This window comes from Hylaeus volcanicus, chromosome 4 (genome assembly GCF_026283585.1).
Source record: "Hylaeus volcanicus isolate JK05 chromosome 4, UHH_iyHylVolc1.0_haploid, whole genome shotgun sequence".
Taxonomy (NCBI): Eukaryota; Metazoa; Arthropoda; class Insecta; order Hymenoptera; family Colletidae; genus Hylaeus; species Hylaeus volcanicus.
Window position 1 is genome coordinate 7,475,622 of NC_071979.1, and position 15,808 is coordinate 7,491,429.

Genomic DNA, 15,808 nt, shown 5'->3' on the forward strand with positions numbered 1-15,808 from the left:
CACGTGAATTATTCTATTAGAAATCGCTGCACCTTCTCATTGTCGACCCTAAATGCCGCGCGCAACTAAACAAAGTCCGTTCGGGTTCGTTTCCGTGGCTAGACTCGAGCAATTGTCTACGCGAGGTACGAAATCCCGGACGTCGCTCTCCGCGTAAAGGTAATGGATAGTTGACGACCATTTGAATCGCATTTTCGTAATCGATGCACGAATGACTATTCTAACGTCGTTCAGCGGGCTTGTTACACGCGCTAATCGTAACATCGTCAATCTCAATCCCGTTCGAAATCATGCAAATCCTTCCTAGCGCCGCACGATATATCCTCAAACTTTAAGCAATAGATCTGATTATGGGCGCAGCTATAGCGACGCTATTCTGAATTATGTTCGCCAAGCTCGCGTGCATTTTCTCCGTTGAAAGAGAAAGTGACACGTTCTGCTTGCCAGATCCGTTTGATATTTTATCTGGCGGACATTTATCACCGGGAATACACGTACCGTGTAGACACAGGCACGCATTTACACACACGTCGCGTAGCTAATATTAGTACATTACCGGGATAATTTTCGCGTATCTGTGAGCCAGCTACGAATCGTGACTTCGATAATCCGAAAGTTAACCGTACTATTTCATTTGCACGTATAAATCCCGCTAACGCGCGCCGATATAGACGTTATTTTATATCGCTTTCGAGTTTCCTGCTCACCTTTCCTGCCGCGCTTGCAAATCTGTCGCAATATTTCTGCCCTTTCGCGAACACAACCGCGTCGCATTGAAAGGCGAAGGGTTGTGATAAAAAAAAAAAAATGTCATCCTGGGCGAAGCGTTTTATTACATCTGCGTTTTGCTGAATCCAGGTTATGTCCTCGGCGTCGTCGATTCGCCGGGATAAGCGTTGAATTATTATAGACGTTATACTCTGTCCAGCGCGAAAACAATTAATCTCTCGAGCCTGTTGTAGGTATGGATCGCATTGTACGTGGAATTTAAACGCACTCTTTAATACGAAATAATTAAGTACTTAAAGTGATAAACGTTATAGGTTCGTAACCGATCCCTGTTTATAGTAGCGCCCGGCTATATGCAACTATTTCACCCCGAATATATGTGAAGCAGTTGCGGAAAATGTTGTACGTGTTTGCTTTGTCCTTTTAGACTTTCGAGTTATTTGTATTTATGCTAAGTAGGGGTAAAGAAGATGAAAGTTTATTTACTCATACTATAGCGATGACAACATTATTTATGAAGTAGGATGGATGCTTAGTAGCAGTTTGTATACTCTGAACAGGACCTGGATGTGTGTTCTTCAAAGTGTCTGAACTGACTAAAGTTACTAAGTTCCACTGTCAAATTTGTACAAGCATGTATCATCTAAGTAATTATTTTTATTTTTATATTTTTTTTCTCGTGAATGTACGAAGTATGTTAATTAATGTATCAAATTAGTCGCCGAGAGGTGGTGCCACCTTCCGAGGGCGCACAAGCAATTAATGCATTCTCAAACACCTCTTAAGCCACCCCACAGCTCTGTTTCGATTTCGTTCGCAGATATGATTCATGAAGCAGCTCCCGTCTGTCGATTAAACGGACTCGCCTACTCGTTAATTACCGTCAAAATAATCCCCGTTATGATTAATTCCTTTCAACCCCCGTCGCGGACAAAGACCGTCCCTGGTTCATTTCGGTTTTCATCGGAACTTCTCCATTAGCCGCAATGAAGACGCGTGAGCGATAACTCATGGTCTCGCTTCGCGAGGGTTGGCGCCTGTGACATTGGCGCGCGTGGACTGTGATTCCCCCCGGGCTATTGCGCAGTCGAATCGCGCATGGCGCCATGGATACTTGATGACAATAGAAATTAAGCCGCTCACTCGGTCAGTTAATCACGGAAACTGTTATTATGAATTTATTTGTAGTTTCCACCTGGAATATTTTGCTATTCCTTTTGTATTCGGGACCATTACGAAATGAGAAATTGATTGCACATTATGAAGGTGAATTATTTGGGGTATAGACTGAAAGTACTTAAAGAATTGTCGTTGTAGAAAGGCTTCAAGAGAAGCAAATGAATATTTAACAAAAATGTGACAAATTCTGTGACGTATGTATAAAAATCAAATATGTTTCAAGAATGCTGAAGTTGCAAAACGAATCGAAGACTTTAACAAATTATAATAAAGGGATAGTGGAAAAAAGTAGAGGGTTGAAACGTTCTAATCGATACGCGCCGTTTGTCTTCCTTTGGACACAATTTTCTCAATAACGGAGAAGACGTTAAAAATGCAAATGGGTCTTCAGTTATTCATGAGCGATTTATCACCGAACTTAAATATGCCGGTAATCAAACTGAATTTCCAACGAGTGGGAAATAAACCATTGCGCGCGGACTCGTTAAATATAATCCATAACGCTCGACAGATAATAAATTGACAGTATTTCACGAGAATAGGAGGAATATCACTATCGCCGGGACCTTTATGAACGTTTAATAACGCAGTATATTTGTAGTGAATAGTTAATTCAAAACCGCCGCAGCGCGCCACCGACTGGACAAGGAGAGAAAACACGTTGGCAAATGCCCGTGGAGAAAATCACTTATCCCCTGTCACGGATCGGTATCGAATCAGGAAAACAAATCACAAGAGAACATTTTTATGTTCCCCGCGAAGCAGTTCTAATTTTCAAGCTCGCAATCTTACTTTACTCGACACGAAATTCCCGATATAAAGTCAGAATATTAAATCCTACAGTAAATTAAGGATTTATTGTCATCTTTTTTTTTGCACTTATACAATGCGACATATGCAAATTCAGTGATTCATTATTTAAAATATGAATACTGGCACTGTCTTTAATTAAAAGTATTGACATTTTGTAATTTAACAGAAAAAGCTACTCTTTCTATTTAAACTATCACTGAAACATCACTACAAGATAGAAATAATAAAATAAAAAGATACATGTAATAGTGATCAAAGAAATCGCATCACAATAACAAATATAATATCGATACTCATGGATTAATTCTCACTGGTAACAACACGTATGGATTAACTCATTAACGCAACAATACTTGTGGGAATTCAGGATTTGGTATTCATCGAGGACAATATAATTCGGTATACCGAACTTCTATGGCTGCTACCGTATAACTGCACATCTCCAAAAAATATCGATTCCCCAAAAATCTTATTCTACATTTTCCATTCAATTTTTCACGTAGACTCACCCCCTACTCACCCCCTACTCGCTTGTACCACCAGTTTCGGGACACCCTGTATAATTGTATATTATCCCCCGTCACGGATCGGTGTCGAATCACGGAAACGAATCGCGTGAATCCCTGCGAAGATGAGAGGGGTTCCGAAACGGGGGTCACCAGATCGTCGCGACCCTTCCACCGAGGGGTCGTCCCTCTAAATATCAAACGATAATCGCTAATTCGATCAAAGCCGGCCGCCGGTAGTGGGTTACGGATGTCGTTTCGTTCGCAAGGGGGGTTGCAAATCGACGGGCAGGATCGTCAGCGTCGCGACGCGCCTGGGCCGAGGGCTCGAAGGAGGTTAAATACGAAAACAAGCGTATCTAGCCACACGAGGGTGCTCCACACCCCGCGCGATCGCTAATACCCGGCTCCGTGTCACGGAGCGCTCGATGAGCGACGAGGAGGGTCGAGGCGTCGGTGTCGGGTTCGGGTGTTGGTGGCAGCCAACCCGCGAGAGCCGTCGACGATGGTGTGCGCGGTTGGCGTTGGTGCCGTATTACCCCGCTCTGTTCCCGTCTTGCTCGCTCGTAGCCTGCTGAAACTTTCAGTAATTACTGTAATTAGTCCAATTAACAGACTCGCTCGGTCGGCCCCTCTGGCTCTCTTTGACCCCGCCTTTCCTCATATCTTCTCCACCTATTCCGCTACAGAGCCGCGCGCGAAACGACAACCAGAACAACCCCTCCCGGTACCACCCCTGGCTGCTGGGGCTGTGTTTGCCCGACGATGCGGCTTTCGAGCAACCGCTACGCGTTAACCGCGATACACTCTCGCGTCTCAGCGCGCCCGTGTGCACACGTTCGAGCGCGTCACAGAGCACCCTCGCACGGATACGCGCGCATACGTCGCGATCCTTCTGACTTCGACCGACACCGAGCGTCGGGATGGCTGACGCTGGCGCGCGCCGGTTCCATCCGGGGATAGAGACCGGTTGCGTGAACCTTTGTGCGACCTGGGTAACCGGGTAAGATACTGCAATTTTTCCATGATTTCGGGAGCTGGCTAGGCGATGAGGTGACGTTTGTTTGAACAACGGTTCACGAGATGGGAGTTTCGGATGAGATTGTGAGCTCCTTTTGGTTGTACCGATGTATATATGGTAGGGAAATTGTAGAGGGTAGGGGACTGAAACATATTTTTCCAGTAACCTGAGGTTTATTTTAGAGCACACCACGAACAGAAGATCCACTATTTGCTGAGTATTTACATTCAAGAACAAACGTCATCGTGTGCTTTGTTTCCTAAAAATAAGAAAAACATTTTTCAAAGAACCCATCCTTTCAGCACAGAGCTACCAACCGATCTCTTATCGAAAATCTCCAGCGAAAGGGGTCTGGCTGGAAGAGTAGACCGTTAGGAATAATTAGGGGGCGTTAATTTTGCGAATGGTCGTTTCGATATTTACGATTTCAATAAGGACCGTAATCCCGTCTCGTTGCGCGGCACGGCCCGGATTATCACGTACACGTTCATTGAAATTTAATATCGGCCGGTCTGCACACGATGAAATCGATCGCGGTAACGCGATAGTTCGCCGCGAAATTGCGAAATCGCGCGAACGACCTCGGTCGGCGCGAGGCGAAAAAGAAGCGAATATCCGGACGGCTCGCGCTCTCTGACGCCCAAACCCCGTAAAACGCGTAATGCGAGACAGTGACGTTGTGTAAAACCGAAAATCGCCGTTCGTTGAACCACGTTACCCACGAAATATAAGGGCATCTCGCGCCTCTCTAATAAACGAGCAGCCCACGATGAGATTATGGATACTGTTCGTCCATGTCTGTCGTTGGATGTTGGAGAGTGATTGGCTATAGAAGACACCGGAGGGTAATCAGCTCTTGAGTATAAAAATAAAGTACGGTGGAAGTGGTCTGAAATCCTGATCGGTTAAATTCAAACGCTCTGTAAGTATTTTGACAAAGATGAGCGCTCTTTCAATCGGGTCTCGACCTAATGAGCAGTGCTAGACAACGAATGATACCTAATCTCTCACTAGTAGTATCCGCTGCAGCGAATTACATCGAATTACTGAACAGTGAACATATATTGAACATCATCACCCCATCGCTAGTGAACGCTAAAGAATGTCTGGAAAATATGTATTAACCGTGCTCGCCATTCCCCGTATTTAACGATCCATTACGCGCATAGTTGCCGGTGCCGTGTCACTAAAATTGTTAGATAATTGCATTATCACTTATCTAATTCTCGTTGGGGCGAGAAGCGTCAAAGACTTCCGCGTTAATAACTGTCGCGCAGCGTATTCTGCATTTCACTGGGAGCCATTTAATTAACAACGGGGAAACTGTACGCAATTGCGTTATTTACACTGGTAATACGATTACACCCGCGAGCGCGTTACATATTTATAGCATTATCGCTATCGCGGAGTCGCGCGAATCGATCCCGCAGCTCGATGCAGTGATTTGTAAACAGGCTGTGGCGACAGTTTGAAAGGGAGATGCGAATGCCATTATTTATACCTATGATTTCAAATGATAGTTCCCTTATGAGTTTAATTAGTGTTTATAATTTCATTTTCTGGCCACATCGACTTGCTGGAATACGTATTTACTCTTACCAACAAGGATGTACAAGCATCTGGGGAGGGGGGGGGGGGGGGGCAGAAAACAATGTCGTTTTTTTTTTTACAGTAAATTCAAACAAATGAATTCATAATATGTTTTTATTCTTAATTATTTTATGTAATCGTCCTCGTTATCAACAATCTTTTGGCATACAAGCTTGAGCTTGAATTGGCGTTCAGCTGATAAACAATAAAGAAGTATTGACATCTATTGTGCGATATATCACGTGTTAAATATGATTTTATATAGATTCCTCGCCCGCCATTTATACAGTCTGAAGTATATTATATTCCCTAGGCAAACCATTCATCAAGGAAGACCCAATTAAATATCATTAACATAAGCCTTTTATTTATCGGTGTAGACACTGTTGGAAATATCTTGAATATTACGAAAAGGTTCTCGTACCGCGCAAGGGGTTGAAACAGGAGCTTCGTTAGTTTCACGGTGGATCCGCCCTCGGATGGTCACCGAGAATCATTCGCGCGATCTACAAAATAATTTCGCCACGGTCGAGACCAGCCCCTCATAATGATTTCGCTCGTTTTATCGCGTTACACCGGTACCTCGTTACGGAACAATTTGCGGAGTTGAAATTTTACGAATTTATCATTTCGACGCCAGTTACCACCGCCCCGTCCCCTCTCGGCCCCTCGGCATTCCCTCGCGCGCGAATCCTTGAACACGGAAACGAGGCGATTTCGGTTTATTCGCATTTGTCCTTTTTATTTTATTTTCCGACGAGTAACGCTCGTGTTTTCGCGCCGCTCGTAATTAAACGGAAAATTATTTTTGCCCGGGCGCATTATTCGCTCGCTCTTAACGCTTCGGTTGAAAAATAAATTGATTCGAACGCGGCAACAGATTTGAAACGCGAATCGTTGCAAAAGAGAGAGAAAAGCAGGGGGAAAAACAAAAAAAAAAACACGCGTTTGGCGCAGGTAAACTCTCCCTCCTCCTCACCCCCCCCCCTCTCTCTCTCTCTCGTCGTACATTTTATTCGCGAAACGTTCCGTCCGCGGTGAAATACGACGACGGAATTGTTATTACCGCGGAGTTCAATTTGATGTTTCTTTCCAGAACCCCGCAATCCCGTTTCCATACGTCTGCCGGCTGGCATTCTCGCTTCGGTTCCCCTTCGAGGGAAGTTTCCTTTCTCGTTCGCTACGAGTCCTCGGTATCCGGCGATTGAATTTCCTTCCAGGATATTTCTCCCGTATGCACGGGCGCATGCACTTTTAAAACTTTCAGGAATCGCTCGCTGGGACATTCCCTAAGAATCGCCGAGTACGTAAACTCGTCTCGGCGATAGCTTCCCTCTTTTCTTGACGTCTATTTCCACGAGGGTAAAAAACGCGCTTAGGGAAATCCACGCGTGTCTCGGGAATGATCGGTGTGGTTTCGGTTCTCGAAACATTTATATCATTGCTTTTCAACGTGGGCGATTACCATCTTGAAGGGGTCGATTATCTAATTATCTAATTTTTGAGAGCGATGGTCATTTTGGACACCTACGTTATTTCGGAGGATTATCATGCAATTTTAATGCAAAGTCAATGTGCACTATAATAAAACACTGACGTAAGCCATCAGAGACAAACTCAACTAAGTCCAAATTTCCCCAAATTCGCTACAAATACTTCTCCTCAATTTTTATCTATCACAGTTTGCACCTCCAAGTATAGAATGTTATCGAAAACGGCCAGAGCGTCCTTGTATGTGGTTATAAATAGAAAAAGCTAGCGTATAGACTCGAAGTTTCTAACTTACGTTTAAATAAATAACGAACATCGCTTTCAAAGAGAGTTGAAAGTTTCGCCTTTCAATCTTTAATCTTCCCTATCCTTGCCACTATAAATTCTTTTTATCGGGTTGTCGCGAGTGGTATAATCGCAAACACCCTGGGTATGCACACACGATGCACAGTATCGCCTGATCGAAAGTGTATAAGCGTTTCGCATCGAGCAGTGGCTACCTAAACACACACATGCATACGCGTCCCATCGAGTGCTCGCGCGCATGCAACTATCCGAATACCTATAACGCCACTGGATATTCATAATATGGTTAGCCGCGTATCGGCAAATATCCGAATTGGCGGATGTCCATGTCATCGCAGATATTCGTATTACCTAAATACGATTTACGTACAGGGTGTCCCGGTTAATTCAACCGCCGGGGTAACGATAAAGTGACGAATATTAAAGATTAAGAGTAAAGTATATTTTTCGATACTTCGAGACATTGCTAAAGACTAAATAAGGTACACCAAACGGGATAATCATTTAAAAATTTCCATTTTCAGAGAAGGGTATAAAAGAACTGTAACTATCAAGTTTATTCGTGCAATAAAAACAAAACCGATATTTTTTTTTTTTATTGTGTTAAGAAGCGAAAATTCCGGAAAAAAGAAAATTCTCCATCAGAAGCGATTTGTATAGCATTAGGAAACTGATCATTCTGAACAGCTTCGAGAATCATTTTTGTCGTCAAACCATATGGGATTTTAGAGGATTCTTGCTTACTCAAACAAACATGGTTTTCATTACTTAAAGATGTATAAATTTTTCATCTCTACGTCAGAATAGCAACGAAACTGTATTATTCTCTTTATAAAAGTTTCAGTGATCTTGTAACGTTGAGGAAGGTAACCTTCAGTTGGAGGTGTTATCACACATGTAATAGTAATAATCATAGCATTCCACGCGGTAACGAGAAACGGGACACTCTGTATATCGACCAGGCTAACAAATATTAGCGGGTACATAGTATATGTATTAAGACCCTTAATGATTCGTGTTGTGCATGCAAACGGGAACACGTTCCGCAGCGTTTCCCCGCTTGAGCGTAAAATAGGCCACGTTGCAATAAGCGGCCATGTTTTTGGGTTTATGACCTTTGTTTTTCGTGGAGTTGGCCATCGATCGATATCCAATCCCTCTTTATTACAAAGTTACACACTATACGTGGCACGGGTAGCAAAGTCGTGCACTAATCAATTCTATTTTCAATCGATTGTTCAATTGCTTTAAAAATGAATTGAAATTTAAGGCACCTTCTACATGCATGTAACTTTAAATAAAATTAACCTTTAATTCTAATTAACTTCAAATGCAATTAACCTTCAATTATAAATAATTTCATCCCAAAAATATAGATGGAAAATACTGCTGTATGTATAATCAGTCTCATAAATATTTGTGTGTCTATTAAAAAAGTTTCTCTAAATTAAATAATAGCTTTGATATTTTCAAAATGTGTACATGAATAAACTGTACACTTGTATATATATATATTGAAAAATTTATTTGGAAACATCAAACTTATCATTTAATTCAGACAAATTCGATAAACACAGAGGGTACGAATATTTATAGGATTGACTGTATGTACGTACAATGAAATCTTTCATTGTCTCAAAGGGCAAACCAAGGTATGGTAAAAACGGGGGTAGGTTTTGGTATGACTCATAATCAAAGAAACGTGCCAATTTATTCGACTCGGCAATGCCTAAAACAAGGAAAGCCGTTTGTCGATCAGTAGAGACGCAAAGAAACCTTTCATTCGTTTCCGACAAAAAAGCTTATTCCAACATCATCCCCGTTCCGCCGCCTTCAAATCGAAAATAAAGATTTAAAAGCGACCTGACCCGAGGATTCCCGGCTCGCGACAACGTGTTCTCGTTAGCTGGATTTCATCGACGTTCGAGGCGCGTTCCTTCCGCGACGAAAGGACAACGGACGCGGAAAGTGCACGCGGGACTCGTCGCGACGGAAGAAAGGGTTGGCGATCGTTGAAAAAGGGGGCGGGAGGGAGGTATGAGGGCATGAAAGGAGCAAGATAGGGGAAAAAAGAAGCAGCGGTCGGGGGCAGAGCGCAAGAAAGGGGAAGAGAGACGTGTGAACGAGCCTCGGGCGAGATGGTTGGGTTAGGCTCGAACAGACACGGGTACGGGGCATAATAAAAAGATTTATTCGGCTTTTATCCCGGAGTTATTCAGCTCTTTTCATCCGGCCGGTGAGCCCGCGTTTTTTCTTCCTCGCTACTACCCTCCCCGCCACTTCACCCGTCCCACCCCCTCCCACCTTTTATAAGTCTCCACGGGCGGAGCAATTCGACAAAGGGAGCGGAGGATGCACCAAGGGGAGGGGGAGATGAGACGGAGATAAAGAAAAGAGGGGGAGGACAGAGGAGAACGACGGAGCCAGAGGGCCCTGATTAAAATATACGAGCGAGGCTCGCGGATTTCTTCTTATATCCCCGGATCCTTATGTCTCACCCTCCCCACCCTGCCATCCCCCGTCCGCTACTACACTCTACACCCGCCCCAGTCTACGTCCGACCTTTCTTTCGCTTCCCCTCGGATGCCCCCGCGTATTCGGGGAATTCGAAATGAGCTGCCATCGCGAATTCACGCGCGCGGAATTGGACCGAGCGTATATTTTACGCTCGTATCCCCCGTTATTAGGGGCGGGCGAGGGGTCGTTTGAGCGTTTCCCGGCGATGGCTCGCGATAAATTCGCGCCCCGCGTGAACTTGCCCCTCGTAACTCGCGATCGACGTCTCAGACGACTTGTTTCGTTCTCGCGGAGCGTGAAGGGATCCATTCGATGTCTCATCGATCATTTCTTGGAGGGGTGGGGGGGAGGGGGGGGGTGATTTTGTTACAATTGAAATTTGTTACAATTGAACGCGAGCCGTGTTCGAAGGGAGAAAGTTTAACCCTACAGTGCGCATTAATGCACATACGCATCGACCGCATTTTTCTTTGATATTTTATTACACAACAGCATGAACAACAACTCACGCGCTGTTCTTAACAGGAATAAGACATCTATGTTATTAAAAGGTGACACGGCACGAATGACGATAATTATTTTTGCGCCAAATCTGACAGTTGCCACAGAAATTTTTGCGGTAGAGTGTCATTCGTGTTTGCTCCGAATCATCCATCTGATCGGAATCTACTCAGCTAGGTTCGTTTCAGAACCCCAAAACGATGGATTTGGACATTTTTGGTAACTTTAATGGAGGGGAACCAGAGTCATTCGCATCGATCACTTCGTCTGGACAGTGTCGGTGATTTTGTCGAAATTGAAATTGATGTGGCCTGTGTTCAATCAGAGAGGGGTTCATGACTTAAATCCCCCTGAATTTTACACGAAGCGCGTAACATTTCAATGTCAATAAAAACCTTGATTTGAAACGCGAGAAAAAAATCGATTTAGCATCGATAGCCCGGAAACGCTTTTTCTCGTTCGACATTATCGACGCGCGATCCCATCCGCGGTAGTTCGACTTTCGAGGAGGCTGTTTCATGAAACTAGCTCGCGATACTCTTTCCTAAGGGCCACTCGAAGTTGACGAGCGGCTTTCCGACCGCGTTTTGCAAAAAGTTCTATCCTCGCGAAAGCTCGACACGTTACGACCACGGCACGCTATTCCGATTTTAAGCCTCCACCTGTAGGGTGGAATCGAAATGAACTACATTGTTCTCTCCAAACATCGTATCTGATTATTTGCAGCAGTCGTTTGTCTCGAGTATCGCGATACTACGTGTTCAACCTGTTGTTGAAATTTCAATAAATGTTTGTAAGCTAAATATTTCTGGATATAAAATTTTGGGCTATAATTATTTTCTTAGTTTGTTTTAGGCCTAGATATGAATACATTGCTTGCTATTATGTAAAGTTGAATGTTTTATTAATATAATAAATTGTTTAGAAAGAATACCTAATATCAAAATATGTAGTTCATTGTTATTCTTATCTTATTAAAGTAAGGTACTTTTTAATAGTTCCTGTAGCAAGTTTGACAATATTATTCTACCAACTGTGCACCCAGCTTACAACGCATGACAATAAACCCAATACCAACAGTAATCGAATTGCAGTTAAGACTTATCTCTCCAAACATGTCAGATTATTTAGAGAGATCAGTTACATGTGCAATTCAATGCTACTATGTTTGAACATTTGATAAGGAACACTAATATTATTATGGTGAGAAGTGTACAATACTAGATTGATATACTTTTTACATATTTACACTTTTAAAGCATTTTTCAAATGAAACTGTGCCCCACTAAACTATTTTATTAACCATTTGAAGTGTTACATCAGAGGTGACCTTATAACGCAAAGGATTAAACACAAAATTGATACCTTTTGTTAGTGTTATGGTAAGTTGAGTTCAGTATTATTACACATTAGTTTAAAATTGAAGTAACAACATAATTGAAATGAAATATACAAAGTGAGTCACTTAATTTTACCACTTTGTCACTAGAAAACTATTTGTGTTATGAATAAGTGGTTTAAATCAATATTTCATAATGTGGGAAACATATTACACAGAAATTAGTTTTCTCATTGGGGTACGAAGATTATATTTCTCAATAATTCTTTTTATAAGCAAAGATTTATATCCTCACATTTGACAGTTTAGTACTATTTTAAGGTTAGGTTTACCAGCAATGTAGGTACACCCAAACTTTTACTTATTTACCTATATTTTTATTGTCGCAATAAATATTTTTTATTTCTGTAACGAAGAGTTTATTACTTTAACAAATATACTGACACTGTAATGTTTACTACACCCAGCCAATTCCATTTATTTATTTTATTATCAGACTCGTATTAACAGTCCCATCTACTTCTGGTTATGTAACAAATATTTCATACTGTGTTCGGTATAAGCTTAATTTGTAAACTGCTGTCAAGTGGTTTTTGAGTAAAATTAATTTAAATGGAATTTTCGAAAGCGTGTTTCGACAAAATAAACGGAATTTGTTTCTCTTTCACAATTTGTATTCGTTTTCGATCTGTGAGAAACAATTCATTTTTCATGCAATGTAACACCATTTAGATGATTGAATCTCCGAATCCACAAAAAATCTCATTATCAATGATCAGAGATATCTGATTTATTCAGACTTTGAAGATTAGTTTTATGTAATTTAAATTTAATAAATATAATAAAATAAAATTTAATAAGTTATTCGATTTCAAAGCCACGCTATGTGATACAACGCTACTCCCACTTGCACATTAAGCAATGATATTTCAAATGCAAACACTTGAAATATCAATGAAAAATATAATTCAAAGAAAATTTATATCTTTTCTCTCGAAGGAATGTTTGTAGACTTTGTTTGAATCTTCACAAGAACATTATTTAAGACTAGTAACGATAAAATATTACAAGAAAATAATCGGAAGCTGTACGAACTCAAATGAATAAAGAATTAACGTTAACAAGAAGATATTCAGAAAAAAGCGCGTGTTACTATATATTTGTGCGCATGCGCTGATGGCCAAAATCAAACACGGTACCGCGGACTATTTCCTCTTTTTATGTTAGCGGAGGACATTGTGGTACGGCCGGCTTGGTTCCCTTAGGTTCGTTAACATTGTGGCACGTACGTACAGTGATATATTAGTGATATATTAGTATCAATATTAAAATCAATAGAAAGAATCATTGCTGTCTATAAATTACCTTCGTAAATATCGACACACGGCGTGTGTGTATCAGCTTATACGCAGTACGTAATCGTGTAACCAAAATCTAACACGGTACCGCGGACTATTTCCTATTCTTCTGTTAGCGGAGGACATTGTGCTACGACCGGCTTGGTTCCCTTAAAGGTTCGTTGACATTGTGGCACGTCCGTACAGTGATATATTAGTATCAATATTAAAATCAGTAGAAATAATCATTGCCGTCTATAAAGTTACCTTCATAAATATCGATACACGACGCGTGTGTATTAGTTTATACGCAGTACGTAATCGCGATCCTACACGGCCGATAGACGGAGTCAATTTCGATGCGGGTTCCTGGATGGCACATGGCGTTTTTATTGTTTCGCGAGTGCTTTACCGATTTCCGTCGCTGATCGTTTCTCACAGCTCGTAAGTTTCTCGCCAATATTTTTATCTGCGATGCTAGACAAATCGCGTCGATTGAATCGTATTGAATTCATTATTAGACAGCAGTGGTTCTTGTCGGGCAAACGTGTCGCGAAATCGGGTAAAGTGTGCTACAATCTACAAATGCTTCCACACAGAAGTCTACAACAATTGAATGCAGAGGTATCTACCAGGTATCTATTACTTTCCTATTCTATTCTTTTGAGTCATTCAGAGTTATAAGATTGCAGTATACAAAGTAGAATATCAGATGCTTAGTCTGTGCAAAAATGATTTATATGATCTTAAGTAATAGAATGTTGCAATCTTGTTAGACGTATAAATAATTACTTGTAATGGAACACACAAAGAAGGTTAACATATTTCCATGCGATAGAAAAGAAGGAAAGGAACAATTTCTTGTACGTGTTTCTTACAACTTTTTGAACCTCCTGTTCCTATTTGAAAATTTTTAAAGTATATAAAGGGATTTTACCTAGATTAAACTTACGTATCATTTACTTTTTGATACCAATTTGTATGAAATGAAACAAAAGTTGGTTTGTCGAACACTTACCCAAGTATTAAGTAATTGTGTTTAGACAGGATACTTGAAAATTATACTTAAAGATTTAAATTTACATTGTTACTTTGTGTGTTTCCTTGATTATTGGTTTTAACAAAATATATCTTGCTGTCTCATTGTTTTACTTATTCGAACACAGCTTTTTCTATAGACGTATAGAATTATCCATAGTGTTTTACCATGAAACACTATATGTTCATGCTGATATTTTATATATCGATAGTCTGAATACATTAAACACAGCTTACAACAGGTCCTGTTTTTCTGAACATTGGGAGATGTTGAAATGTATCTACCTGAATTCAATTTGTTTCTATAATCGAAAGAAGGAGAATCTGAAAGCAAACAATGTAATAATATTCCTAAGTAAAATAGAGATGACTCTCCTATTTTAAAAACTTGACTAGATTAACATTTAGAGGCCATGCCATTGTCTCAAAGACACATGGATTTTCCTATTCCATATATTTGAGCCCGAATGAGAATAATTGGTATCGCAAGGCATTATTACAGGTCTTTGAGTTTCTTTCCATTCTCAAAGGGCACGTATTCTCGTCATGATAAAGGAAATTTATTTATAGAAACGGTTGAAACCTTTAAGTAGGTTGCAAAAAACGATACAGTACTTTGAGCACACATTAACACAGTAGATAGGGCAGAAACGAAGAGAATAAAAGAATAAAAATGCCTAGGGTAAAGAAAAAAGGGTGGAAAGAAAAGCGGTTAAAAAAGATAAGCCGTGGTTATTGTAATAATAAGCAGGGCCGACTTTGTATGGAAGCTTCGCGATGTACCTGCATCGAGGCGTCTCTTATTAACAAGGAAAAAACAAGAAAAAGAAAAAAAGTAACTTTCAATGTAACGAGGTAAAGATTCAGCAAATTACTAACGAGTTCTCCAGTTAAATAGATGGAAAAAAATATTTTTAAAGTAATATGTTGACTACTATTACTATTATTTATTTTTAGTAATTGCTTATGAATATTAGTTTTTTTTTTCATTTTATCACAAAAACACGAACTTATCGTTTTACTTTATTGGAATGAAAGTTATTAGTCCTCTTTTTTATAGTATTAATTTTGTGTTTTGTAAAATAGTATTTTTCTAACAACTACAAGAAGGTGATATATGGTTCAAAATTGACAAATTTGGAATACAATTGTTTTCAATTAGTGAAAGGACGTTACATTAAAATTATCAAAATTCCACTAATACTTTTTTACACTTGATACATTTTTAAGCTGATTTCATACAAATCTCTGTAGGACACTATGCCAGGATTTTTTATAATTGATCTATGAAACAGAATTTTAGTTAATTATCGTTTTGCTTTAAAATGAACAATTTCTAAAAATAGAAGTTTCGAAACAATTTATCCACGAATAACCTAACGTTACATACATTCGACGTATATTCTGTTCCACTCGAGAAATAAGATAAATTAAATAAAAA